General features: G+C 45.3%; 1 protein-coding gene across 1 annotated transcript in view; it reads right to left on the bottom strand.

The window, feature by feature from the left end:
- The window catches only part of FIGLA (folliculogenesis specific bHLH transcription factor), a 69,480-nt gene extending 57,009 nt beyond the window's left edge, over positions 1-12,471 (bottom strand). Inside the window, exon 1 of the mRNA XM_048829548.2 lies at positions 12,387-12,471. The gene's annotated coding sequence lies outside the window, so the exon portion shown is untranslated. The remainder of the gene's footprint in view (positions 1-12,386) is intronic.
- Between the last annotated feature and the right edge of the window lie 12,350 nt (positions 12,472-24,821).

Genomic DNA, 24,821 nt, shown 5'->3' on the forward strand with positions numbered 1-24,821 from the left:
AAAGTGAAGGTACAAAGGGGGTACTGTCTGCTGCGATGAGCACAGTACAGTGATCAGAGCCATGGGCTGTGTGCTGGCAGCGGTGAGTTATAATCCCAGCTCTGGGACTCGCTGTGTGATTGGGAGCATCAGTTTTCTCCTCAGCTGCTTCGTGGAGGGACTTTCTCCTCTGGGCCTGGCCTACGCTGTGGAAATCTCCCTAAAAATGATAACCAGGCCTGTCATTTATTTGTATTCCCATGCTGCCTCGGGGCCTCATTGTGCAAACACAAAGATGGCCCCTGCCCCAAGGAGCTTACAATCCAAGTCAAAGCTCCATCAGACTCCACGTGGCTAGAAGCAGTTCTGGAGGGAGGACTTTCCCTACACTGATCTGGCCTCAGAGCTACAATGACGCTAGCTAGGCACAGCTCGAAGCAACAAGCTGTGCTGGGCCCCCAGGGGTCCCTAGCTGTACCAGGGAGCAGTGAGGCAGGAATAACTCTTAATCCGCCCCCTCCCCTTTTTTTGCAGTTGTTCAAGTAAAATGAACTGAGGGTGGGCGAGAGGGGAGATCTCACTGCACAGCCAAGGATCAGAGGGAGATGGGGTGGGGGTGCACTGGGGGAGTGCTGCTCCCCCAAGGCAGGCAGAAGAGGGGGAGCTCCCCGCTTCTGCTTTCAGCAGAACTGGGGGAGCTGTCTGTGCTTTTTCCTGCTCCCTCTTACTTTAACCTTGGCATCAGACCCATCCCCATGGGCCAGCCAGCTCTGCTGACCGGCATGTCGGGGCCAGGGCTCTGTTCAGTTGCTCCTTGAAAGGCATGTGTGCATAGGTGGTACGTGAACCCCCCATTCGGGGAGGCTATCCCCCCTGCCCTGCCCCTTCTGAATATCTGGGTGTGGAGGGCATCCTTCCCAGCATCCCTCTGTGGCAATGCAAGGCAAGAGAACAGTTTAGCCGTTAAGGTCTCTCAAGTGCTTTGAGATCCCTCAGATGGGAGATGCGCTATCTGTCTCTTGGGTCTTTCTGTAGCACCTATAACTATTAACACTTGCACTGTATAGTGCCCTAACTAGAATGATACTCTGAGAGGCTTTTTCTTTCCTCTGCTTATATCGGTTGTAGGGTTCAGAAATGTGGGGTTTAGCAGAGTCGTGGTTTGGCCATAGAATGGGACAGGTGCATTGGGAGAAAGCCAAGAAATAATTAATTGGTGGCTCTCAATAATCCCATGCTATCCTCACCATATTAGCCCAGGGATTACTTTGACCAAAGGCTAATGCATCTTGGTGACACCAAATTATACCAGCAGCACTGAGACCAGGATCTGGATCCTGGTCTTATGGTAAGATTTGGATTTGAGTAAACCCATTTCCCCCTGCAAATTCAACCGGAGATGCTTTTTTTTCCTTTTCTAACACATGCTGCCAGGGCAGTTAACATAGGTCTCTCATATGGGCCAGTGTGCACTACCAATATTTTAAACACCAATTTCTCCCTTTTGACCAACCCTTGGAGCAGGGATTCATTTGTTGATAGACTAGGGACGTTGTTCCTTTGTTTTCCCATCTAAAGAAAGAACAATACTTGGCAAACTTGCATGAAGTTGCTGGAAACATTTATCCTGGATGCCTGGGAGGTATATACAGTAACTTGATAATATTCTGCTTGGGGAACTGCTACTGGGGGGAGTGAAGACCTTGAAGGATCTGTAGACAGCCTCCCTGGGGATGTTTTATTTTAATGGCTACAATTTGTGACAATTCAGTTAATCTTGAAGGCAAAAACCAGTTGCTTTGTGAGGATCAGTTGTCTCTGCCAGGCAGAGGGGAGGGCAGGAGAGAGAGGTGACCCCATCTCAAATGTCTCCCTCCATCTTATTGTCAGAGCTATAGCAAGGGGCTCTGGTTCCCGCTGTCAGACACTGCCTAGCTTGCCCATTGCACCATGAGATCAGAGAATTGGGTCAGACCTGATTGGTGAGGCCAGGTCATTCCAGGGGAAGAGCTTGTTTCGGGCGCTGATGCGATGGCATGCTCTCAAACCTATATCATCTAAATGTGATTGAATTAATTGTGCCTCTGCTTAAAGCTCATAAACTCTCATCCCATGACACGGGCGAGGGAAAGTCGCCCCAGCCTGCATGCCTGAGATCACGTACCGGGAAGGCTGATTCAGCCGTGGAGACGGGCTTTGATGGCATGTTGCCATGGTGCGCTCAGGCAGGCAGCTCTTTCCTTCCATCGCTGCCAGGTCCTCGCCTCCCTTTATTTCTCTGTGTCTCTTTGTTTCAGTGATATTCATGCATCGCTTTCTGCCCTGCCCCTCCCCTTTTGCTTCTTGGGGTGGGGTGGGGGGGGTCCCTTCAGAGTGCTCTGAATAAGCACAGAAGCTGTTCTCACATGATGCGGCACCAGATGCCCGCAGCTGCTGAGCTGATTAAGCACTTCAGAGGGCATCCATTTAAAAGCCATGTGAATGAACACATGCCTCACACACCCCCTCCACTCCCCTTGCTGCACGTCTGCTAGGAGAGAGGCTCTTCTAGGCCGATCAAGGCTTTCCTTCGGCCAGGATGAGCTCATGTGAATGGGTGGGGTCGTGTGTGGGCGCAGCACAAAAGGGGGGGTTAGGAGGGGGAAAGGGATTATAATAATCCTCTGTATTTCTGCAGCTCCTTTCATCTGAGCATCTCAAAGCCCTTGCCATACATTTAATGAATTAAGATTCCCAACACCCTGGGGAGGAAAAGAAGGGACATTCTTCCCCCTTTTTCAATCAAAGCCTAAAACGAGGCAGAGGTAAAGGCCCAAATTCTAAGGGCCGCTGGGTGTGCTCAGCTCTGAATAGACGGGCTGAATTCTGATCTCTTTTACACCACTGTGAATCAGGAGTAACTGTGCTGAAGTCAATGCAATTACAGTAGTATGGGTGAGTTTGCTATCAGGTCCACCTATTTCAATCATCTGTCTCACTTGGCATCTTTTAACCATGCTCATCTTTGTTGGTAGAATTTGGCTCCGAGGCCATAGTGTGGGTGACTGGGTCTGATTCTGCTCTCATGGGCCACTGCTGTAACTCCATCGACTTTATAGAGTAACTTCTCTTTCACTCTGGCACAGATGAGGTCAGAATGGCCCCCACCATGCTGGAGATTAGACTCCCACCTTCTGCTGGAACCCCCGTTGGAGGGCAGCCAAGGATCTGTCAGTGAGACAAGATGTGCTGAAATTGTTGCAACCCAGATGCTACAGAAAAGGAAGACAGCTGAGCCAGTGCCCCAAGAGTGAATTCCCAAGGATGCAGGACAGCAGAAAGGTCTCCTTACCATGCCTCTAGCTCCAGCCTCAAGTGCTGGACAGCCCCCGCCCCAAAACTAATCACTAGTACTCACCAGTAGATCTTAAAGAGCTTTACGCAGGAGGTCAGCATTTTAATTCCCATCTTGCAGATGGATAAACTGAGGGACTTGCTCATGGGGACCCTGCAGGCCAATGGCCAAGCCAGGAATGGAACCCAGGTCTCCCAAATCCAGTGTCTGTCCACACTAGGCAACACTGCTCCCTTACCAACTGCAAAAGAGAACTGAATGCAGCTTTTCTGTCAGGGTTATCCGCCTGAGTGTTCTTAAAATGTCCTCCAGCAGCATGAGAGGCTGTGACAAAATGAATGTACCTTTTGATCTAAAAGATGCATCATGGCCTGGTTCTCAAACTGGGGGCCGTGACCCCTCAGGGGGTCGCAAGGTGGTTACATGGGGGTCACAGACTGTCAGCTCTGTTGGGCTGACAGCCCCAAGCCCTCATTAAATTAACACCCCCCCCCCATTTTTAATTTATAAGGGGGGGGGTGTCACGCTCAGAGGCTTGCTGTGTGAAAGGGGTCATCACCAACAGAAAAAAATTGAAAACCAGAAGGATCCCATCCAAAATGCAAAGTGAGCACTTAACCACAGAGCACTGTGGATGCTTTGTTTTGTCAAATCCCGGTAAAATCCCACCCTTAGCCGCCCCAGGCCTCCACTGCCTTCAAAAGGAGGAAGACTCAGCCCAGGACTTTGGACATCCTGCTCTCTCAGACTGGGATAGGAGAGTGCATGCCAGGGGAAAGGGACCATCCTAATGAACTCTCTGCCAGCAGCCCCCTTTTCCTATAGGGGGTTCCCACTCACCCACCCCTTCTGATCTCAACTGCAGCAGTAGTTTATGGGCTGAGAGCAGATGCTGAGGCAGGAAGACCCTAGGCTAGTGATAGCTTCATAAGGCCAGAAGGGACCATTAGGATCATCTGGTCTGACCTGTGGAACACCACTCGTTGGATGGCGCCCAGTAAATCCCGAGTTAAGCCCGTATCCTGTGGACGAACTAGAGCATCTTCTTTTCTAGAAAGAGACGTCTTATCTTGATCTACAGCTTAATAGCTTAAAAACAACACTTTGAACTCCGCCGGAGAGCCAACGGAGAGCCCGTGCAGACCCGGGAATACAGTTTCTCATGTGCTCAGGGCAAGAAACTCCCTCTCTCAAGATGGCTTTGGAGCCTTTCCCTTGACTCCACTGGGCTTTGGATCTTTAAGCACAGTGGCTCCGGCAGGGTTCACGCTGCCTTCAGATGTTCTAATGAACGTCAGGAACATTGGTAGAAATAGGGGTCTTGATCCTCCACCTGCTCTAAACTGTCATGCACCAGGGCAGGATTCAAAGACAAATGTCAGCGGAGAGACTCTAGTAGGCTAAAGTGAGGGATAGCTCAGCAGTTTGAGCATCAGCCTGCTAAAGCTAGGGTTGTGAGTTCAATCCTTGAGGGGGCCATTTAGGGATCTGGGGCAAAAATTGGGGATTGGTCATGCTTTGAGCAGGGGGTTGGACTAGATGCCCTCCTGAGGTCCCTTTCAACCCTGACATTCTATGATTCTAAAGGCCACTGAATGGGTTTTTGGGCCAGGCCCCAGCAGAGAATCTGATCCAATGTATCTGAAACCAGAATAGTCTCCTATACATGCATTTGGAGTCACAATACACACTGATTTTTATGCTCATCCCATTAGGGAACAGAAACATCATCATGAGCTTGTGGTATTAGGGACTGTGCTTTTAAGGGCAGAGCTTCCCATCAGATGGAGTCTGGGTGGGACACTGTGAAGCTCTTGTTATGCAAAGCCAACTGGCACCGGACAAAAGACAGCAGAGCTCAGCGCCTGCAAATACAGGGTCCCTAAGCACGGAGTGATCACTGAAGAACACCATGTGGTACCAGGAGTAAACTGAACTGCCTGCCCCTTGGATATCAGGAGCTCTCACTGCATCAGGAAATGAAGGGTTCCTGTGTTAGTTTATGATCTGTGCTAGTCTTATAAGGATACATAAGGAGCTTCCAAAGAGATTTTCCTAGGGAAGGACACAGGTGAAGGAAGCTTATAGGCTGAGATGGATTAGTATAAGCAGCAGGACTCCTAACCTTTTTGCCCCCAGGGGTTAAGTAAATGACCCTAAAATCAGGAAGCAAGTTGCTAGCCATGGCCATTTTTAGCCCCTTCCTCCCCCCTGAAACTTTCTATGCCTCTCCTGAGTGCCAAGCCTTCCAGCATTTCCAGACAGGCCTCTGCCTTTCCTTGGACACTGCTTGGTTCTTATATGGTTCATCTGGAAAAGCACTGGTGGGTAAAGTTTAAACAGAAGATACAAATGGCCATACTGGGTCACATCAATGGTCCATCTAGCTTGTATCCTGTCTTCCGACAGTCGCCAATGCCCGATGCTTCAGAGGCAGTGCACAGAACAGGGCAACTTATCAAGTGATAGTCTGTCGTCCAGCCCCAGCTTCTAGCAGTCAGAGGTTTTGGGACACCCAGAGCAAGGGGCTGCATCCCTGACCATCTTGGCTAATAACCATGGATGGACCTGTCCTCCAGGAACTTAGCTAATTCTTTTTTGAACCCAGTTATACTTTTGGTGTTCAAAACATCCCCTGGCGGGGAAGTTCTGTGTCAGGGACGTTTTATGGCCTGCGTTATGCAGGAGGTGAGACTAGATAATGACAGTAGTCCTTTCTGTCCTTGGAATCTATGAAGTTTCATACATTTCAGTCCAAAGTAACTGTACTCACAAGCCCTCTCGCTCACACTGCAAATAATAGAGGGATCTGAGGGTGTCCCTACACCTGGCCCTGGGGCTTGGATCGCACTGCTCCTATCACAAGGCTGAGTTCACGTTACAGCCACTGAAATACAAGTGGAAGGAGTCACCCTGAAAAGGCAGTTTTCAAGGGACACAAGGGAATACTCTTGCACAGCTTGGTCAGAGCAGTCCCTGGGGGCACAGGAACACAAAGACTGCCATTGTGCCAAGCCACTTCCTGCAGGAAGGATGGAGAGGAAGGCTCCTGTGCCTCTTTCCCACTCAAGCCCCCTGCACGCCTTTCCCACAGCCAAGTACAATCAGTGTGAATGCTAAGGGCCCAGTCCACTGTGCTTGGAAGTCAATGGGATTCTCTCTCATTGGATCAAGCCCTAGGTTTGCATCGTGGTATGTTTTTCTAATAGCTTCCATGTCTCCCTAATTATTATTTGCATTCCTAATGCTAACACTCTCCAGTGCAGAGTGTTGGGAATACCTGTGATGTGGGTTTCAGACACCCCCTGGGCAGCTGTTTCCTTTCGCACATCTGCCTTGCTCTGGATCTCATGGTAGGTGCCCTGGGGGAAGGGTTATAAATCATCCCCATTTCTTCGTCACAACCCTCCTCAATCACCTTCCACCCAATTGAAAATAGGTTGCGTAGAACCGTGCTCACTGACTGGTTCAATTACATGCTCTGTGTGCTTCGGCGCTTTGGTCCCTGCTTGACTTCCGCTCTCGGGGAAGCTCTTGCAAAGTGTAACTTTCATACAGTTGTGATTCATCGACACAAACTCACAGACAGGGAAAGATCACGGAGGTTATCCTGTCCTTCTCCCAGTCAGTGTATTAATAGCAGTATAACTGTAGTGGCTTGGGGTGCCAGCAAAGATCTGGGCCCCATTGTGCTTGGAACCGTCTGTACAAACACCGTCTGTATGAACACCTCTCCCCTCAAGAGCTTACATTTTAAAGAGACAAGAGACAAAGGGAGGGGAAACAGAGGGATGTAGAGGGGAAGTCCAAGCCCAAGGTCACGCTGTGAATTATTGGCAGAGGTAGAAATAGAATCCATGTCTTCTAAGTCAATTGCTAAAGCCACTGGACCATGTTGCCTCTCAAGGCAGGACTGTCCACTAGAGTATGATCCATCATATCTAATCTAGAGGCCAGATCTTCAGCTCCTTTTAAATCCCCTACCCTAGGGGGACAGGCTGAAGACATGCCAGGGTAGGACTTCAATGTGAACGGAGAACACTCTGCGTCTTGCAGAAACTGCTCAGCTTTTCACAGGATTAGGCCCATTGGCTGGAACAGGATTGGGCCTTAAAGGCAGAGTGGAGCCCCAGTCCATTCTCAAGACCCACTGACCTCAGAGCTCCACACTACAGGGGGGTAAACAAGTTGGCAACGATTCATTTAGTCCTTTATTTTCATGGCTCTTCATTTGTCCACAAACAGCTTGCAAAATTCCAATCTAGTCCAAAAATGTTGTGGGTTTTTCTTCCCAGGTTGATTCTTAGGCTGGACATACTTCTTGAAGGATGCGTTGTAAAGACTTGCTGTTCGCTGCTGGTAGGTTGCATAAGTCCCCTTCTTTTCCATGATTGGATGGTGGTTGCTGTTTGTATATTTGTATTGCAGTGACTACTAGGAGCCCAGCAAGTAATGTAATGGCCCAGCACCCGTTGTGTTACATGCTGTACAAATATAGAAAAAAAGACAATCCCAAAGAGCTTCTAGTCTTAAGTAGTAAATAACTAGCCAACAAAACACAGATTTCAAAAGCCATATGCGTACTGCATTGGGCTAGTTGTGCAATTTTAGATGATTTTCTTAACTTATCATTCGCTCTTCATAAGTATTTATATCAATACATCTTGACGGCTGGAATATTAACTTCAATATGGAAAGAGATCAGCACCATTCAGGCTCATAAGAGACACAAAATCCTTTAAAAACAAACTCCTTTGCTAGCCGGGGCTTTTTCCCCACCTGCTTCTAACTTCTCCTTACTGATATTAAGTCCAGTAGATTTTAATAGGGATGAAACCAAGTAGAGTTGTGTAGAAATTATTCTAAAAACCTATAGATAGAATTTAATAGCAAATGAGATCCTTTATATAGAATTTTTAAAACAGTCTTATAAATTTGCACATTGAATTGATATCGGACTCTATAGGTTGTTTTTAAAAACTTCTATGGGGAGTCTAAATTGGCTGTTAACCACTTTACTTTCACTCCTCATGAAAAAGGCTAAACAAGGGCTGCTTCTTGATTTCCTCCTTTAGTTTCTCAATACAAAGTAGAATTAAAAATCTGATGCTGTAGTAGAATGACGGGGACTGGAGGAAAAGTGCCAGGTTTCAGGAGGAATCTACTTCAGTATAATACCATTCATAGGAACACCTGGTGATAGCCTCTGCCCCCAAGAACTTACATTCTGAAGAGAGAAGAGACAAAGGGAGAGGAAACAGAGGGATGTAGAGGGGAGAATCGTAGAAGATTAGAGTTGGAAGAGACATCAGGAGGTCATCTAGTCCAACCCCCTGCTCAAAGCAGGACCAACACCAACTAAGGTCCAAGACGATCTAAGGTCATGCTGTGAATCATTGGCAGAGGTGGCTGGAAATAGAATCCAGGTCTTCTGCTCTTCAGGGGCCAGGCCTGGCTTTGAAGGTATGCCTACATTGCAAGTAGACACGCACGGTTGGCCCGTGCCAGCTGACTCAGGCTTGAAGAATAGGTGCTAGAACAAGGGTTGCTGGGGCGGGTGGGGGAGGACTGCCGCACCTCCTGGCCTGAAGTGGTTTCCATCATATACAGGGTTTATAGTTTGGTTCAGTGGCTCTCAGCACCTCCCTTCACAGGGCTGGATTAAGGTTATGAGGGGCCTAAGGCTAATGGGAGGGAAGAACCTAAGTATGAATTACATATTGCAAAAAAAAAAAAAATTATAAAGTCAAATATTTATCTATATGCATAGTTACATATTATTTATTTACGTCAAATTAACTAGTTTATTCTACTCTCACTACACTTAACTTTTCCAACAAACCATTCCCACCCCCAGCTTTAGCTGTGGTAAAGTCATGAATGATGTCATCGTAATTCAAAGACCTGACTATTTCATTCTAAGTGCTCAAGTGGGACAAAGCACCGAGATGCTCTTGAGTCATGGTGGATCGGAGGACATTTTTGGCCCTTGTTAGAAGACAGAAGGGAGGATGGAGAGGATAAATTGAATTTGCAGCCATAAATTGAGTTTGCAGTCTTGAGGGATTAATTTATACAAAGCAATATGTAACGAGACAAAAAATTTCTGATGGCCCCGCTCAGCTGTAACTTCAGTATGGAATGGAGTACCTACAGTAGGGCCTAAAAATTAGGGACTAAAAATTGGAGGGCCTAAGTCTACAGCCTTATTAGCCTATGGGTTAATCCAGCCCTGCCCCCCTATACAAATTGTTCTAGCACCCCTGCTTGCAGGGCTTGGGCTGCGGGGCTGTTTAGTTGTGGTGTAGACATTCTGAGCACTGGGACCCTCCCATCTCACGGGGTCCCAGAGGCCAAGGCCAAGCCTGAACATTTCAACCTCTCAGCATTAGCCCTAGCCTCTATGTCTGCTTAGTAAAGATCTTTCCTACAATAATCAGCCTGCCTGCTGCATCGCTTATTGCTAAAAAAACAGCTGCAGCTGCCAATGAACATTGTAATGCTTTAGCTGTGGCTGACAGGCTAAAAAGTGAAACTGCCCTGGGCTCAGTCTGGAAGGAAACTGGGGTGGAACCAAATTCCCCTCATTAAAATGAATTACTTGCAAATTATGATCCTAATGCTCTCTGCTTCTGTAGTGAATAACAATACTCAGCAGGAAGCACTGTCAAAGTGCTTAGCAAATTTAATAATTTTATTAAGATGATGTTGAAGTAAAAAAAAACGGTACAGAGTTTAAGCATAGAAGTTTCTGGTTATCAGGGAATAAGGTACAGATTATCAAGGGGTGCGAAATTCGTTTTAGGAACGGTTGGCGTAAGGAATACATAATCTGCAGTCTCCCCAGTTGGGGGTAAAAGTTTAACGGGTCAAAGTACAGACATCGAGATATGGGGGTATGCTGTTCATATAATGGCTATGTTCAAGTGTGGAGTATAATGAGTGGATACGATGATGAGGATGGATTTACCCTCATTTGGTGGGATTTAATGTTCAGTGTGTTTATGGTTCCAGTTCACATGGTCCATACTAATCAGCCTCACAACACCCTGGCGAGGTAGGTCAAAGAATACGGAGCCTGATTCTGATCTGAGTTATGCTAGAAGGAATAACTCCACCAAAATTAATGGAATATCACACCCGGCACGAGTGAGATCAGACTTGGCGCCAGGCTATTTTGTGCATGAATTGTTACGGACATGTTTCTGTAGTGCGGGTTGCATATAAAAATAATGAATACTAAGGCCTGATCCTGCAAGTACTTGCTCTTAGTAGTGCATACTGCTGGGTGTAGCTCTACCAAAGTCAATAGGAGCCATTGAAGTCAATGGGACGCCTCTCAGTACTGACAGCTGTAACTGGTAGTAAGCATTTGTAGGCTCAAGTAATATACAAACAGATGAACTAACTCGATGCAGCTTAAGCCAGTGGTTCTCAACCAGGGGTACTCAGAGGTCTTCCAGGGGGTACATCAGCTCATCTAGATATGTGCCTAGTTTTACAACCGGCTACATAAAAAGCCCTAGGAAAGTCAGTGCAAACTAAAAATTTCATACAGACATTGACTTATTTATATGGCTCTATATACTATGCACTGAAATGTAGGAGTAATATTTATATTCTAATGGATTTATTTTATAGTTATATGGTAGAAATGAGAAAGTCAGCCATTTTTCAGTTTGTAAGCAAGTGGTTTTTAAGTGCGGTGAAACTTGAGGGTACGCAAGACAAATCAGACTCCTGAAAGGGATACAGTAGTTTGCAAAGGTTGAGAGCCACTGGCTTAAGCAGTGTTTCTCAAACCTGTTTGGTACCAGGGACCGGCTTGCGGCCTTCCTAAACAGTGTCAGGGAGAGCTCAGGGACCGGCGCCCGTCCACGGACTGGTCCTTGAAAAACACTGGCTTAGAGGATCTTGACTCTTTCCACATCCAGCTGCGGTTTTTTGTTTTGTTTTATAAAAAACCCTTCAAATTCTTTCCCATTTATTTTACACTTAGCTGTGTCCCACTGTCATGCAGTGAAACATTCTATTTATATTTATACTACAAATTACATCACCGATTATGCAAGGTGGGAAGATCAATTCCACTTTGCTTGAAGTTACAAATACAGTTCAAAGATTTAAATTCAACCACCTCCCTTAATCATGTCTGCTTCATGGGAATGAATACTAGCAGAAGCCTGTTCTCAATCTGCTAGCGGGTAGAGGCATTTCTGCAGGTTTTTTCCTTGTTGCCTGTTGATGTCTTTTAGAACCCCTTGCCAGTGATGCAGTTTACTCAACTGCTTCTGAATTAGTGCTAGTTTCTTGTGTAATGCATTTTTTGGTTCGGAGGCATCCTCTTTAATAACGAGCCCCGCTTTCGGTTGCTCTGAGCAGCATGTTTACAAAGGTAGAGAATGCGTCTCTCTTGCGTGGATTAGTGTCTGCAAAGTGCTTTCAGAGCCCCAAACACAAGACACTATAGATGTGTGTGGTATTATTGTTTTTGTGCTACGGATTTAGGGGGCATCATGCTGTAAAGGAGACTGTGTAATATCACACATGGTGAGTGTAACCAGGCTGGCCACTTCCCATGTGCCCCCTCCTGACTTAGAGTCACACTAATGGCAGGCTGCCTCAGTTTCCCCTCTTGGACTGTTTAATAAACTCTTCTGTCCATTCCCATCTCTTCTCAGATCGTGCTTTATTAAAGCAACAAACACTCACAACAAAGTTTTCAAAGTCCATCCGAAAGTCCACATGCAACAAAGGTTTCTCTTCCTTCTTGGGACCTTTCCTGCTTTGGCAAACCACCCCCGAGACCACACCTGGCTGGAGTCCTAACTCCCAGGACTGTCTAATGGACCCTGCTCACTCCTAGCCATCTCTGATCCCTGTGCGTTTTCCCCTTTGTTTTCTTTCCTTTTTCTTCTTTTTAATGGTGAAGCAGACTTAACTGAATAGTCTATATCTGCCAGTCATTTATAGTCTCTTGCTCTGCCCTGTGTCCTTCAGGTAATGTAACAATCCTAATACAACCCCATTTCCCTGATTTTGCTAAATAACATGATGTAACTTTTTTTCTTACCTTAGGATGTTTGAATTCCTCAGCAAGCTTTTCCCTTTCTTTATCAAAGCCGTTACCGACCCATCAAAGGTGCTCAGTCTTTTCTTCCACCTTACAGAGTGGACTGATCCATCTTTGTGTCTATTTATTTAAAAAAAGATTTTTGTTTAAGCCACAATGGCACTTCATTTTTCCTATCCAGACCCAGAAGTATGTCATTATCCTCAACTCTAGGGCACAATTAAAAAAATGTTTTCCTCTTTTTCTGTTAGTGCAAGTTTTTCACCATTTCTCTTTTACATTTTTCTGTGTTAGGCTTTTGAATAGGGTATTTCTATGTCAATCTTTCCATTTCTTACTGCGTGTTTAGCTACTTTGTCCATCATTTCATTCCGTTACCCCAATATGCATGGAGATCCAAGCTAATGTTAAATGTGACCCCATCTGTACTCGTTCTGTTATTAGAAATAGAATTTCATTGGTTAAATCACTCTTACTTCTTGAGACACCCTTTTTTATTGCCAAAAAGCTGGAGATCAAATAAAAAAAGAAAAGACCATCGCTCTGGGCATACATCCCAGATGCCATTATTGCTAGCATTATTGCTACTAGTTTGGCTGTCGTGACGGCTACAAAATTGGATATTCTTTTAGATATACTAATTCCAAATTGTGTATACAAATATGTTCTCCTTGCACTTCCTGTTTTTCTTTTATGGACCCATCAGCATATATTTGACAAAACTGACTCCACTTTTCATCTTTTTTTTTCATTTTTAATACCTACGGTCTCTTTTTACTCTTAAGTTTATAAGATAAATCCGAATTCATGTTGGAACATGTGACTGCATCCAGAACACATTTCCCCATGTCTAAAAGTTCTGATATCGTTTCGCTTTTCCCTGTCTTTCAAATTCTGCATCCACGCTGTCACTCGAGTGGCATGTGGGGTTCAAACATCACGTGCAATAGTCCGCCTATGGAACTCCCAACCATCCTCATATATTTGGTACTTTCATTGTTGCAGTTCCCATTAAATTTGGCTCAGAAGGTTAGATTCAGTCGTTTCATTCATAGTGTAACTGGCATTTCACTAGACGCTATCTGTAGCATGCATATAAGTGTTGTAATAAACGCACCTCATGCTATTTGTAGTGCTTGGGCTTGTATTAAATCTAATTTTGTAAGTTCTAATTTTGATGTCGATCCGAAACCAGTCTGAATAAGGCTCTGGATACTATCAGCAGTGTTTTCTTGTCTACCGCCCCCGTCCCAATCAATCCCAGCAAGACTTTTAAGAAGGTTAATCCTTCCTCTACATTTATCTTTAATAAACTCTATATGATCTTCCCAAAGTAATGTAGTATAAAATATTATCCCGAGGAATTTAAATCTTTTAACTATAAGTATTTGTTTTCCATACAGATACAGTTTATACTCCTTTGTCATTTTCCTTTTTGTAAAGATCAGTCCTTTGGTTTTGGCAATGGAGAACTTGAAACCCCATGCGTTTGCCCGGTCAGAAGTGTCTCGTAACGCTTTTTTGATTCTCTTTTTCTGCCATCTCAATATTCCTGTTCCTAACCCACAATGCACAATCATTTGTGAACAGAGTGACGCTCACTTGAGTCATTTTGGGAGATCATTTATTGTAATACTAAATAAGGCCAGGCTAATAACACTTCCGTGTGGTGTACCATTTTTAATATTATATATAGTCAACATAACTTGCCTAACTCTGACCTGCACGGTCCTTTTACTCAAAAAAGTTTCTAATCCCTCCATACATTCATGCCGTTATCCCTAGTGCACCTATTTTGAACAAGCCTTCCCTCTGTAGCATGTCATGCACCTTTTCAGCATCGAGAAAGACAGCTGTCATGAAAGCTTTGTGCCTCACATGGTTTTGTACTTCAGTTTCTAATTTAACAATGTGATCAGTGGGGCTGCTTCATCTCCAACAACCACCATTATCTATAATGCCATTGTTTTCCAACTAGGCAACCAATCTTCCATTCACCATTCTTTCCATAATTTTACCCAGCCAGGATGTAAGGGCAGCAGGTCCATCAACATCCACTTCTGTGGATAGTTTGCCTGGTTTCCGTATTAGAATTACTAGTGCGTGTATCACTCCTTTTTCCACATACAATATCTGAAAGTTCTCTTGGAACTATGTAACTGCTTTCAGAGAAAGAGTTAAACATTATGTTGCGTATATAATTAGGGCCCTACCAAATTCACAGCTGTGAAAAACTCATTATGGACTGTGAAATCTGATCTTCCCTGTGAAATTTGATCACGGGGAAGACCAGCATTTCTCAAACTGGGGGTCCTGATCCAAAAGAGGGTTGGGGGGGCTTTGCAAGGTTCGTGTGTGGGGGGGGTCACAGTATTGCCACCCTTACTTCTGTGCTGCCTTCAGAGCTGGGTGGCAGAGAGCAGTGGCTGTTGGCCAGGTGCCCAGCTCTGAAGTCAGCGCCCCGCCAGCAGCAGCAGGGGAGAAGTAAGGGTGGCAAAACCATACCATGCCACCCTTACTTCTGCGCTGCTGCCTTCCGAGTTGAGTCAGGACCCCTACAGTTACAACACCATGAAATTTCAGATTTAAATAATGGAAATAATGAAATTTACTATTTTAAAAATCCTATGACATTAAATTGACCAAAATGGACCATGAATTTGGTAGGGTATAATTTTTCCTGGGGGTGTATTCTTACTGATACCAATAGCTAGCTCAAGTTCCAGCCTACAAAACTATTCGTTCAGTATAGTGTCTTCATGTTTACTCCCCCTATGTAATAGTTCATGATTTTCTTCAATGAATTGACTTCTAATCTGCACTTTGATGATTGTCCCTCAGAAAGTTTCTGCTCAAACTTCTGCTTTCTTGTTATTGGAACTGACAAAACAGAAGTACTGATAAGACCCAGGATGTGACTGCTCTTAGTCTGAATTCCATTCATTCTTCTAATTTGCCTGTATATTTGTGATGTCTTGGTATCCTTATCTGCCCACAATACTTCTACCAACTCACTTTCTTTGATATTTTTATAAGTCTTTGTGCTATTGCCTTATTTCTTTTATAGTTCACGAGCAAAAAAAAAAATACAATGAATAGCAAAAAGCTCTTTTATAGGCTTTGTTCCTTTCTTTAATTACCATTTGCATTCCAGCATATGGTACTTGAGTATCTTAGGTATGGCTGCTATAACTGCTGCTATTAATCCCTTGAATGCACGGTCATTGAAATTCTCTATGTCATCACTCACACAATGAACATTCACAAATTCGGGATCTTTACAAGCTCACAAATTCAGCTCCCAGTTGGAAAATTACCCACCTGATACTTTAAAAAAATCTAAAGGAGGACTTGTGGCACCTTAGAGACTAACAAATTTATTTGAGCCTAAGCTTTCGTGAGCTACAGCTCACTTTACCTTTAACCTTACTTTTGACTTGAAAAGTAGTAAGTATAGAGAAGTTATCACTCTCCAGTCCTTCTTCCTTATTTATTTCCAGTTGTATCTACTTGCAATATTTGGTGTTATAATTGCCAGGTCTAACAAGAAGAACTACCTACTATCTGCTGCATTAAATATAATTGGGGGTGCCACTAGATTGTTTTCAACAATTAACTTCTCTAAGCATGTGCCCTTGTTATCAGTTGTCTTACATTGTGGGGATGTCTGATGACTATTTAGGTCACCACATATCATATAGGGTCTTTTAGCATTCTTCACTATTTCCTGTAACCCCGAGCTTTCTAATTTCCTACCCGAGTTATAGATATTATAAGTCCTTAAAGGACAATTTCTTTTCTGCATTGGGATTTCATCAGCATTATATTCGAGACTTATTTCTTTATTCTCTACTACCGTGTAGTTTAAGCTTTCCCTTATGAAAGTACAAATGCCTGGTCCTCTTCCTAGCTTTTGGTCTTGTCTAAAGGCCCTATACCCTGGAATTTTAAAAGCAAGCTTTTTAACCCGCGATGTTTACTGCATACACGTGGCATCTGGTTTCGCTTTCATACCCAAGAGATTTTCTTTTGGTTCCTGACCGTGTGCGATCAAACTATATGCAGCCCACTTGCATGGCCACCTCCTGCTGCTCTTTATAGGGCAATCACCATGATCTCTCCCAGACGTTGCTCATTCTGTGGTCAGGGTTGGCTAGCCCCAGCCCTTAAGGGGCAAGCCATGCAGTGAGTTCTTCTAAGGGTTTGCCTACATGGTGCTGTAGTGCGGACTACAAAGATGTGAACTGTAGAGCACAGTAACACATTGTGCCTTAACTGCCATGTGTAGACCTGCTGGCATGAACTAAAAAGTTTACATTGATGTAAACAGGGCTGCATTAACCTGCACTGGTACCTTTTAGTTTGTGCCGGCCAGGTCTACCCAGGACAACGTTAGCACACACTACAATTCACACACCTGTTGTCCACCCTGCAGCAGCATGTAGACAAGCCCTAAGTGAAGGCTTTTGAGGAATCGTATGAATGGTGTTATCTGTGTTAGAAACAATAGCTGCCTTTTAAATTTTGCTCTGCGGAATTTGCACGGGTACAGCTACGCAGATTATTTGCTACTTTGATTCGTGTAGTACCAAAGGGTTGATTGTAATGACACTAATACATCGCTACCCTAGGGCCTGATTCTTTGTTGCCCTGTACCTTCGACAGTCATCTACGCTCGTGGATGTAAAAACACGTCTATTCTGGTAGCATTTGATGCCCACGGTGCACAGATGGAAGCACATGCACAAGGCAACGCGAGTCAGGCCCATTAGCCTTGGCGTGCTGCATGCGTGACTTCATCGTAATACTTAGCTTTTATATAGTGCTCTTCATGAGATCTCACAGCCCTTTATAAATGAGGTCAGTACCTTTACTCTCATTTTACAGATGGGGAAACTGAGCCACAGACTGAGGGAGTCACCAAAGTCCTCCAGCAAAACAGTGGCAGAGGCAGGAATAGAACCCAAGTCTCCTCAAACTGTCGAGCGTTCTAGGCAATCTGCACTAGGCAACACTGCCGCCTTTGGTGCAGTTAACCCAGGTGCAAGTCACTCTTTTCACTAATACAGTGCAACTACACTGGTGGTTCTCCCTCTTGCAGCATCAGTGCCAAAACTGCAGCACAAACAAGTCCTCGGTTATCCCAGTGAATTCCAGTGCCTTCAGTTGAATTGCTCTGGATTTACACAGACGTCAGAGTGAGCAGAATTTGGCCTGGAGTTAATTTCCCATCCTTCCAAGGTTGCTTTGGTTTTTAGTTTTTTAACCTAGGCCTCTTTCTTTCTCCAGAGGAATGAGTTATTTGTGCTCATCACGATCTCTGGGATTAAATCACTGGTTGCTGAAATCCGTATTTAGCTCTACTTTGCCCAGCCAGTGACCTCAGGCCTGACGTTCAGGGCCTCCCTCTGCAAGGATCAGAGATGATAAAGCTGTCTCTACGCTAACTTCCTCAGTTCTGAACCTCTCCTGGGCAGGGGATCCCGACACCACCACTAGCCCAAATTGTCTCCAGAAGTAGAAGATGTCGGCTGAAAGCTCAGTGAACGCGAAGGATGGGGCTGGCTTCCCTCAGGTACAGGGATTTTATTGTCTAACCGCCTATTCTCATCCTCCTAGCTAGGAGCTAGTAATAGGTTGTAGTGCAGTTGCTCCATCCCCGTGTAACCTGAAGGCTCCCCAGACAGGACACATGGGTATTCAATTGATTGCAGATTTGCTACCTAGGGTAGGAAGTGACCTGTATACCAGCTACATCTCGGCTTGACCTGGATATCAGGAGATCATTTGACTGGTCCTGGCGAACTAATAGCAAATGATTACTTAAGGGTGTTAAATGACTTCTTTAAAATCCAGAGGATTGTGTCATGTTGGGAATTATCAAAGCCTTTTTCTAATGGGCAAATTTCCGGTGTAGATGTCAATGTCGTTTCTGCATGGTCTTTTCTTACAGCAGCCTTACAGGAAACCAATGGGAGCAAAAGGTGCAATTGAAGGGAGACAGAAGGAAAGTTTTTGTTTAGTGGGTTGAAACTCTTGGCTGAGCTTTGTGGGCGCGGGTACATGAGATTGGCAGGTGTGTGATATTGACAGACACTCACCCTCACTGCAGGAGGATGCTGTTGTTTAGCTATACCATCCAGCTGAGTTTCAGACTTTCGTTCAGGGAAACTTTGACAAGTGGCCTGATGCAATGATTTCAGATTCTGGTTCAGGGTCAAAGTTGCTTTTTGCCAGATGTGGCAAAGAAAACAGCAGCATCTCTTTGGTAGCAAAAATGACCTACTATCTCTGAGCAAAAGCTAGGAATATTGATGATATTGAATATTTTACTCAGATGTCTATTTGCCAGCTTTTTGAGACAATTTATTTATTCCCCTTACTCCCCAGCAGGGTGGCACTTCTGTCTGTCTGCGTAAACTGCTTTGTTTTTGCAAAAGACAAGAAAACAGAGAAATATTTTTTCATTAAGCCATAAAATTATGATTCCCCCTCTCATACCAGCCCAGAGAATTTTCAATGCAGCAATTTCTTCTGGGATAGGACAGCAGAGCTGTGGCTAAATTATTCATGCTGATAAGCAGCATGTGTGTCAGTTGCAAGAGACAATTGCGAGTTAGGACTCCTGGCTTCTGTCTCCTCTTGAGCCATTGACTCACTGTGTACATGGCTGTCACTTTGCCTCTGTGCTCCAGATTCCCCACTCGTGCAGTGATGATCCTGACTCACCTTGCAGGCGTGTTGTGAGAATGAATTAATGTTCGTAAAGCACGAGGAGACCCTCAAACAAAAGGGTTGCCCATGTGCACTGTATTATTACAACTCTGTGGAAACACACACATTCATTCACTGCCTGGTAGACAAACTTAGTCATTAACATACTTTCAAACACTTTAACCAACTTCTTTGGGGGCCTCATGTCCTGAAACACCACCGTTCTTAGCCGAGGAGTGAAATTAGATTTAAACTCTCCCGCCCCTTAACCTTCTTATGGTGTGGTGAGAGAGCAGGAAAATCTGTCAAAGCAAAGGGCCCAGTGCTACTTTCAGTTAAGTCAATGGCAGTTGTGAGGACGGCAGGGTTTGGGGCCTGATCCAAAGCCCATTGAAGTCAAAGGAAAGACTCCCACAGACTGTCCCTCCGCTGGATGCTGGATCAGGCCCGTGACTCCTGTAGGAAGTCAATGGGAGTTTTGCCTCTGTCTTCAGCAAAGCAGGCTAAGGCTGGCTCTTGAATGCAGCTGAAAGGCAGAAATGTGGCCCTTTGTAACTGAGCTTTTATGACCTAAATGCACTGGCTCTTTCGTAGCCCGCTGAATTGCTCTAAGAGCTGTGAGCACTTGGGAGAGCACAGTCTTAGCTGGCGAGAGTCGGCCTTGCTCCACTGCAGTCATGCTGCAAATCTGGCCCTGGATGTTTAATGCCTTCAGTTTGCTTTGGAGTCAAAACACAAACGGAAGTTATTAAAATGACAGATGCAATCACATCAGAGACATATTTTAAAAATACATCAGAGGTCTCTGTTAATGCTTGTTTTAAAAAAGAACTGGTTTGTCTTTTTAAATTCCTTTACAAACGTCCAGCAGAATTACAGATTTAGCGAAGTAGCCAGGGAAATCCTTGGGAGGATTTAGTTGCCACAGCTATAACTCAATCATAATAAAAATGAGCAACACATCTGTCGTGACAGACATCTGTGCCGTTCAGAAGATGCTGGCATATAGAAAGTAAGTCTGTCCTTGGCAAGAGCAGATGAGCTTCATGCAACAACATGCCAAATAACCATCAGTTATGCATGGAGAAGGTGTTTCTTTATGCCCAAGTTGGATTTCTTCTGTGTTCAGCTAAAATCTTATCTAAGCCCCTCTCCTGGCTGTGGGGCATTTCTCTTAGTCCTCAATTAGGTTTCACCTCAGTGGACCCTGACTTTACATAACTGTGGCATAATATTAAAAGGATGCGTAGACTTTGGCAGTGCATTTCCTATGAGGATCTCAAAGCAGCCTGTAGGCACTCAGCCTCACAGACCCTCCCTGTGAAGTCAGTACCGCTATCCCTATTTTACTGATCTGGATCAGAGCGACTGAGGAGCCAAGCCCACGAGAGCCAAATTGCGCCCTGCAAGGGGCTCAACAACTTGAAGGATCTTTCTCAAGACTGTGGTAGAACTGGGAGTACAACTCAGGAATTTCCAGCTCCCACCTGCGGGGTGATCAATTACAGTTTGTTCTGATGCAGCCATGCTTTTAAAGGCATGGTCGAGTATCCTGCCCTGCTGAAGTTCCGAGACATTTCTCTCCCACTCACAAAGTACAGTAAAGCTCCCATTCAGTTTGTTGGTTGTTGTGTGTGGGTGTATTGAAGGTGTTGGGCTAGTCATAGAATCATAGAATCATAGAATATAAGGGTTGGAAGGGACCCCAGAAGGTCATCTAGTCCAACCCCCTGCTCAAAGCAGGACCAGTGAGCCTTGGGACCGAATTCCTTGTGTTTCATAGAATCATAGAACTGGAAAGGACCTCGAGAGATCATCTAGTCCAGTCCCCTGCACTCGTGGCAGGACTAAGTATTATCTAGACCATCCCTGACAGGTGTTTGTCTAACCTGCTCTTAAAAATCCCCAAGGATGGAGATTCCACAACCTCCCTAGGCAATTTATTCCAGTGCTTAACCACCCTGACAGTTAGGCAGTTTTTCCTAATGTTCAACCTAAACCTCCCTTGCTGCCATTTAAGCCATTTAAGCCATTTAAACCTCCCTTGCTGCCATTGCTTCTTGTCCTATCCTCAGAAGTTAAGAAGAACAATTTTTCTTCCTCCTCCTTGTAACAACCTTTTACATACTTGAAAACTGTTATCATGTCCCCTCTCAGTCTTCTCTTTTCCAGACTCAACAAACCGATGAAGTGAGCTGTAGCTCACGAAAGCTCATGCTCAAATAAATTGGTTAGTTTCTAAGGTGCCATAAGTCCTCCTTTTCTTTTTGCGAATACAGACTAACACGGCTGTTACTCTGAAACCAATTTTTTAAATCTTCCCCCATAGGTCATGCTTTCTAGACCTTTAATCTATTTTGTTGCTCTTCTCTGGACTCTCTCCAATTTGTCCACATCCTTCCTGAAATGTGGCACCCAGAACTGGACACAATACTCCAGCTGAGGCCTAATCAGCGTGGAGTAGAGTGGAAGAATTACTTCTCGTGTCTTGCTTACAACACTCCTGCTAATACATCCCAGAATGATGTTGGCTTTTTCTGCAACAGTGTTACACTGTTGACTCATATTTAGCTTGTGATCCACTATGACCCCCAGAACCCTTTCTTCAGTACTCGTTCCTAGGCAATCATTTCCCATTTTGTATGTGTGCAACTGATTGTTCCTTCCTAAGTGGAGTACTTTGCATTTGTCCTTCTTGAATTTCATCCGAGTGACTTCAGACCATTTCTCCAGTTTGTCCAGATCATTTTGAATTTTAATCCTATCCTCCAAAGCACTTGCCACCCCTCCCAGCTTGGTATCATCCACAAACTTTATAAGTGTACTCTCTCTGCCATTATCTCAATCATTGATGAAGATATTGAGCAGAACCGGACCCGGAACTGATCCCTGCTGGACCCCACTCATTATGCCCTTCCATCTTGACTGTGAACCTCTGATAACTACTCTCTGGGAACGGTTTTCCAGATAGCAGGTAAGTTGCCTCAAACCTGACTCATAGGGCTCACCTCAAGAAAGGGAGCAGAGTCCACAGCAGGCACCAACCTCTCCTGGAGTGGCTGCCACTTAGTGCCTATTGTGCTCTGGACATGTGGCCACTGACTGCATATTTAGACAATGTTTACAATGTTGGCAAAGTAAGCCAACAAAAGTACATACAACTTCAGCCATTCCTCAGGGAACAGAGGGGATTTTCTACTGGTGTCAGGCTTCCTATGAGACTGTCCTTTTTATGTGTCTTTGAAAATCCTGTCCTGAGCTGTCCTGCCTCCTTTATTGAGCTCCCAAGGGAAATGACTCGGGGTTCAGGTTTCCAACCAACCAGTCGCTGGTTGCTTCGCGACACTAAAGAATCTGGGGTGGGGGTTGCCACGACCGCCCGGGGCCTGTTTTGGCTCCTGAGGGGTCTTTACCATTCGTCATGCTCAGACAAAGCTGTAGCCAGAATTTCTGAGGGAAACCTGATAGGGAAATTGGAGTGATTGCCCTCTAGTCTAGACTATTTCCTTTATTCTCTTCTGCACTTCCAGTAGCAAAACTTTCCTTCATCTCACCTGCAGAGCCTGATAGATAAGGCCCTAGTTGAGGGGTCCAGAGGTGACACAAAGGCTAAAATGAAGGGGGCCTGTAGCAAAGTGAAGACTCACCAGTGCGGCGCCTCCTGCAGGTCATCTGGGAATTAGCTCTTTTCCTGCGTACGGCGCACCCTCTGCAGGCCCGTGTCTTGCCTGCCGCTGGCCCCGTGTCCCTCCCGGACCCCGCTGCCCTTTACCTCGGGGTTCTGCCCCAGCAGTACCCACGCTGTGGATCTCCCTTCCCAGGGGAACCCCCAACCCTCTAAACCCACCTTGCCTCAGTGGCTACTGCCGGTCGTCATCTAGCCCCCGCTCACTGGGGCAGACTGCAGTCTGTAACGGCCACTCATCACTGACAAAGGGTTTGGACCTGCTGCCTTTGCCTATCCCCGGGCTGCCCCTCTGCAGCCCCAGTACCTTTCACTGGCCTTCCACAAGGCCTGCAGCCTGGGGGGCTACCAGGCTGGAGCTCCCCAGCACGGCTCTGCTTCGGTACCTTGCTCCCAGGCAGCTACCCCTTCCCACTCCGGGGCTAGAGTGGCATTCCTCCGGCTCCCAGTCCCCAGCCCTCTTATAAGGGCCAGCTGGGCCCTAACTGAGCTGGCCACAGCTCTGGCTGCTTCCCCAATCAGCCTATCTTGGCTGTTTTCAATCCCTCTTCTCCAGGAGTGGGGTTGCCACCCCACTACAGGGCCTATCTGATCTAAATCGAGATCTAAAACACAGATGGCTGTCCCCCACTTAGAACCGTCACGCTCCCCCGGGCCTGCAGGTCTTCCAGATGACTAAGGATTTGCAGGTAAACAGGAAGTGAGGTCGCCATGTCTCACAGGATGGGTAACAGCTGCTTGCTGTGGTGACGGGTCAGGAAAGTGCCTGGGATATTCTGAAAACTCTTCTTTCCATGGCACCAGTAGAGTTTAAAGAGCAGTTTACCTTGAATGTGAAGTGATTGAACGGCAGATGCTGCTAAAGCCAGGCTCTGTCATTTGTGGCACTTGTGTGCTGGTGTGGGAGTGGCACTATTTGTGAAAGGAAGCGAAGAGTCAAATATAGTAAAAATCTTCGAACTGTACCATCGAATCTCAATGGATAGAAATTCCATGCTTGACCAACAAGAGTATAGCAGTAGGAATAGGCTACCGACCACCTGACCAGGATGGTGACAGATGATTGTGAAATGCTGAGGAAGATTAGAGAGGCTATAAAGGCAGGAAACGCAATAATAATGGGGGATTTCAACTATCCTTACACCCACTGGGTCTGTCACCTCAAGAAGGGATGCAGAGATAAAATTTCTAGACACCATTATGAATGCTTCTTGGAGCAGCTTGTCTTGGAACCCACGCAGGGTGGAGGCAATTCTTGATTTAGACCAAAGTGGAGCACAAGGATCTGATCCCAGAGGTGAATATAGTTGATCTGCTCAGTAATAGTGACCGAAGTGTAATTAAATTTAACATCCTTGTAGGGGGCAAAATGCCAAAGAAACTCACCATAGTAGCATTTAACTTCCAAAAGGGGAACTATACAAAAATGAGGAAGCTAGTTAAACCAAAATTAATTAGGTACAGTCACAAGGATAAAATGCCTGCAAAGTGCATGGAAGCTATTTAAAAACACCATAATAGATGGTCAAACTAAATGTATACCCCAAATTATTTATAATATATAAGCAGCAAGAGGACCAAAAATATGCCACCGTGGCTAGACAGCAGAGTGAAAGAGGTAGTTAGTTGCAAAAAGGCATCCTTTAAAATAGGAAGTCAAATCCTAGTGAAGAAAATTGAAAGGAGCACAAACTCTGACAAGTCACATGTGAAAGTGTAATAAGGCAGGCCAAGCAAGAATGTGAAGAGTAATCAGCTAAAGACACAAAGAATAACAGCAATTTATTTTTAGTACATCAGAAGCAGGAAGCCTGCCAAACAGTCAGTGGGGTCACTGGACAATCAAGGTGTGAAAGGAGCACTCAAAGAAGACAAGGCAATTATGGAGAAGCTAAATGAATTCTTCGCATCAGTCTTCACTGCAGAGGATATGGTCTACATCCCTACACCCACGCCATTCTTTTTAGGTGACAAATTTGAGGAACTATCCCAGATTGAGGTATCAGTAGAGGAGGTTTTGGAACAAATTGATAAAT

Source organism: Caretta caretta, chromosome 26, assembly GCF_965140235.1.
Source record: "Caretta caretta isolate rCarCar2 chromosome 26, rCarCar1.hap1, whole genome shotgun sequence".
NCBI lineage: Eukaryota > Metazoa > Chordata > Testudines > Cheloniidae > Caretta > Caretta caretta.